The sequence below is a fragment of the Agelaius phoeniceus genome, chromosome 4 (genome assembly GCF_051311805.1).
Source record: "Agelaius phoeniceus isolate bAgePho1 chromosome 4, bAgePho1.hap1, whole genome shotgun sequence".
NCBI lineage: Eukaryota > Metazoa > Chordata > Aves > Passeriformes > Icteridae > Agelaius > Agelaius phoeniceus.
In genome coordinates, this window is record NC_135268.1 from 20,504,384 (window position 1) to 20,509,758 (window position 5,375).

Below are 5,375 nucleotides of genomic sequence, written 5' to 3' on the forward strand. Positions count from 1 at the left end.
TGGAAACAGCCCTCATGGATGTAGGGCGCAGAAAAATCACCTCTAGGTTTGCAAGAAACCACTTTAGGGTTGATGGAAAGAAAAAAAACCCCTCTGTCAAGTCCCTTTCTCTGTCATTTGCACAATGAGACAATGGTCGAATAGGCACTATTTGCTTATTCACACTCAGCAACCCAAAGCATAAAACAAACCAGGGAGCTGGCAGGTTAGCTGAACATAACATGCTGTGTAATTTATTATACACAGCTCCCTAATGAGCTGTGAAATAAATTCAGATGTGGCCATTTTAGCAAATTCAGAATAATCTCTGTCTCTCAAATACCTGAGCTACTGACTCACAGTTTGTTCAGAAATGGAAAAGTCACTCCCCTAGCCTGTTGCTACTGGTTTGAATGTAAGGGGAGCAGCAACAATTCTGTATCTCTTCTTTACATCATAGAGGTACCTGAATGCTCCAGGCAAACTCAAGTATTTCTCCTACCTGAGACTGCACAGTCTCTTTGCACCGCCTTCACTGCAGGGAGGACATTTTCTAAGAATTTTGAGACAGCTCAGAAAACATCTTAATCTGAGAATTTGGGCAAGGACTATCCTGGCTACTCTTCCACATAGTTATCATCATTTTTGTCCATCTAGCCATAAAACCAGCTCTCTATTAAGGATACCTTGGTATGAGATTTTGGGTTAGATTGTTTGTTGGTTTGGGTTATAGGTTTTTCTTTTCCAAAAGAGAGAGGAGTGGATACACATTAAAGGTAGAAAAAAATATAGTGGGTTTGTATGACCCTCAAACATACATGATGGCATGCAAAAGGTAAGATGCACATGGCTGATCCCAAGGCTGCAAGCAACTATAAATTTAGCACACTATAAATTTCTCAACCTTCAAGACACTTGTATTCTGTCACACCCATTTTTAAGTCTCAGGCAAAGGTGATTTTCAGAGCATTATATTTCATTAGCAAGAAGCTTTCTGGATTCTCATTTACAATTTTCCCTTACTTAATTAAGTCTAACTACTTCTAGTTACACCTTTGTGTGCTTCATTAAATCATTTAATTTCCTCCTTGGTATTTAATAGCCTTTAGTTATTTGCAGACCACTGGGCCCTGTTCTCACCCTTTAGGTTGGCTAGTGGCCAAAACTAAACTAGCCAGCTCAGATCCTCAGCTGGCATAAATCACTTCAGAACTTTTAATCTTTCTTACACTGTATAAGTTGTTCATTCCAAGTCAACAATCTGCTCATCAGTTTTTTCTCTTTCAGTTCTGACCTCTCCCTGCTGATAACACAATGCCCAGACTCAGCACAACCTTCAAGAAATGAGTGCACCAGGGTTCTTGTGTAAAGGCAACCCAGATTGCCCCTGGCTTTTTCCAAGCAGGTTGCAAGCCAATGTCTAATTCTGGTCTGCTATCCAGACAGTAGACTCTGTCTCCTTCAGTACTTTCTTTCTGTGCTGCGTAAGTGTGGATGGTTCTGATAAAAATCATTGGGAAAAAATACAATTTCATAAAACTCACCTCACTTCCAGGTATAATTTTGTGGGTTTTCCCCACTCCAATGCTTTTGTCTGTCTTTTTGTATCACAGACTCTCAGGTCTGTTTATCTCATTCAGTAAAACACAAGCCCCAACCAAATCTCCTTGGAGCGTGCACCATTTAAGTGTTTGGGATTAGCTACCTGTGAAATGCAATGGCACAACCAGGAGAGATGTAGGGGACACCTGTGATGCTTACAGAGGGCAGCAGTGCAGAAGTGAAGGAACAAAGCTAAAGTCCTCCAATCTGAATTATTATCTAGTAGTGCTAGAGCTGCTGTGCAAACAGAAAACAAGTCCTTGGCTGTGCTGCTTGCAGCACATGTAATTCAAAGAATTGCAGGCCTGTATGTGAGTAATTTTACTGCTTGCTACTGAAGGAGCTATGCCTGCTGCATAGTGCTGTGATGAGGTGCAGAACTGATCTCTCTAATTTGATGTATTGTCCTCAGTCATTTCCCAGTGACTTCAGTTGAATAGCTGACAGAAGGAAATAGCTTCAGGCTTCTGTGTCTCTGAGGGCTCCGCTTCCCTCACAGCCCAAGGCAGATGTTGCTGTTCCTGCTGCTCCAGGGACTGTGCTTCTGAGTTCTGCTTCTGAGCACAAATGCAGTGCCAGAGTGCTCAGAGGTCACTCTGTGCCAGGCAGCTCCTCGGAGAGCACGGCACCCACAAACAGGCTGCGGATGTGACAAACGGGCGTGCTACCAGCGCCAATGGCTCCTCACAACAAAGGCAGGCTCACAGTGCTGGGAAAAGACACCAAAGGTATTTAACACCCAGCTTTTCAATTGCCTAAGTAGAGGGGTTATTTTCCTCCAGAAAGAAAAAAATCATGACCGGGGTTGTTGCAAAATAGTGTGAGCTGAACACAAATGCCAGGAAATAGTTTTGGACAGAGCTGACACAGCTGAGCTAGCGTTTAGCAAACAGGTCAGTAGCTGGGGCTATCCCAGAGGGCCCCAAATGTCAACATGGCCAAGTAATTTCTGTGTGAGATGAAGGGAATTACATCCTGCCCATTCTCTCAGAACAGCAACAGAAGGGACAGCGGCGTGACTGCCAGCTTCTGGAAAGATGGCTGTAGCTGCTTCTTGCCCTTCCACCCTAAAATGCAACACTTTTGGCATCCCATAAGGCATAAACATCTATCCCACAGAGCAACAACAGGATGGTGAGCTGAGAATTACCTGAGTGCAGGTTAACACAATAAAACCTGTCCTTTAAGACACGCTGGAAGTAACACTAGCAAAAAACCAGCCCTTCATGCTCACCAAAGAGCAGTCAGGGAATCAGATACTTGGATTTGCTAATTAGACAATTCCTTGCTATGTCTTACTAAATAACCAAAATTAATCACAACTGCTTTAGAAAATCCTGTTCTTTACCTTCAGATACATCAGGCTGAGCACTCTCAACTTCTCAAAGCAAACTGATTAACACATTAGAAACTGCAGACTATGAGAAAGCTGCTTCCAACACATTGATTCTCGAGACCAGAACTGGCCACATTATTTAAAGCTGCTCTGGGGCTGCTCTAAGCTGCATCACACACCCAGGATTTTAACACAGACAGTACCAGAGCAGGAAACCAGCAGGCCCCAGCTAGATAATGCTCTGTACCTTCCTTCCATATGGGCTGCATATTTGTTCTTTCATTATTAGGTGCTAGTAATATTGTAATGAGTGCTAATATTTGCCTCATCAGTGATCTCACAGGTCAATTCTGCTCTCAGCCACTAAATGTTTGGCCCTGATCTGTGCCAAATGTGGGTACAGCCACAGTGATCCAGAAATTAACGCTGTTATTAACTCTTGACAGGAACATCTCCCATTCCCACCATTTTTCACCAGCTGTGACACATCCTAGAGCTTTGGGATGTCTTTCTAATCCCAAGGAAAATCCACACAGAAGCTGTAATTTTAATTCAGGCCCTTAGAGTAGCATGAAGTAAGCTGTATGTAGCAGCGTCCAGCCAAATTTAATGAAAGATTATTGATATCAGATAATAAGAGAGAAGTCAATACAGGAAAAAGTGGAAATCTGTGTAGTTTACCCAGAAAGTTATAGGAAGAGAAAGTGGCAAGTAAGGCTGAAAAGCCAAAACTAGACCTGAGTCAAGAGTCAAGCTCTCATCTGGAGTTCTGACAAGCCAGTGCACTGCAAATTATCCTGGACTTTAAAAGCTACAGTTTGAAATTAGACAATTTTTAAACTAATGAAATACAGGAAAAATGAACTCTATTTTCTCTTAGAGAGGTCTTTCTTCCTAGGAGGGTATCTTTCCTTTGTTTTCCATCACTTATACTGTTTTAATTCTGCTGCTGACAAACCCAAGTCCCATTATGGCACAGACTACTTTTCTCCAAAGTTATCCTGTTCTGTAAGTCAGATCTGCAGAGATATTAAGCACAAACCTTGTACGTTTTGAGATTTTCAAGACTTCCTGGAAAAATTCACCTCTTGGATTAACCTCTTGGTTATGCAAAACCACATTGATCCCAAATACTAGTGCTGATTTCTTCCCAGTGTACCTAAGTGTTAGGGTAGTGACAAGATGTTTGCCTTCAATTTTAGAGCAGTTTTACCTCAAGACCCTATCTAATTTGGATGCAACCACTTCAAAAAGAAGAAATGTGAGAGGGCATTATCAAATGTCTCCTGCAATGCCTGCTTTAATTAAGCTGTGTTGAATCAACTGCACTTTGAGCTTCCTCTGCCTTTGTTTGCTGGCTATGAATCATCTTCATCATTTCTGATTTCATTCTTTTGCTGATGGAAAAGATATCAGGAAAGGATTCCTCAGGATTGATTAACTAAGCTCTCACCCCATTGCCCTTGGTAAGTTTAAAGAGAACTGGAAGTCATAATCATCTTTATCACTGCACGATGCAGATTTCCATCTTTCACTTTACCATGACTTTGCACTTACAAGAGCACTTAGCTGTGCTAAAGCAACCATCCCCTCTCTCTCCAAGACAGTTCTGGATAGACCTGGAGCACACTATGCTGAGGAGCCCCCTTTGGTGAGCATGGCTTTGTAAAAGTGCTTATTGTGGTGTAGAGTACCTGACCTTAATCATATGGGGGCTGAAATCAGCGCTTTGTCCTGCGTGACTTTGGGCTCTTCTTCAGGTTGGATTACAGGGACAGAAAAATAATCCTGTAGCCATAATGGCACTTATCTTTTGTCAGAAGCAGAATTAAAACAGTGTAAGTGATGGAAAACAAAGGAAAGATCCCCCACTAGGAAGGAAGATTTCTCCTACAGAAAATATATTTCAGTGTGTTCTTTTGTTGAGCTTGCCTTAGTGATAGTAAAGCGATGGCCTGATGGATCTGATGGAGCATTGATTCCATCTCCTGGTTGCCAACTGGAAGTCTGATTTGGGATAAGATTTTATTGCCACAGTAAAGCTTTGTAAGTCTCCTTCTTCTAAGCAGTAAAGCAGAAAAGAAAGGAATTACAAAGAATAAACACACGAACTGTGGATTTTTTTCCCAGAGTTTAAAGGTGAAGTTGTACAAATATCAGAAACTAATTAAGCTGACTGTGTGATATTTAGTTATCTTAGATCCTGGGAGAAAAAAATTGATTTCTGTTGCACTGAATTAAATTACATTTTCACACTGATTGACACAAGCTGACTTTGCTTCTACTTGTCTTACAAAATTACCCATTATCTGACTTTATTTCTTGAAACTGGGCTGCTGACCTTCTGCAGTGATGCTATTTTAGCACTGTATTGATGAACAAACACTTTGTCTACGGGTAGCATTGGTCTGAAAGGCCTTATATACATCTTACCTCGCTTGTTCAGCTAAGTGAAGGT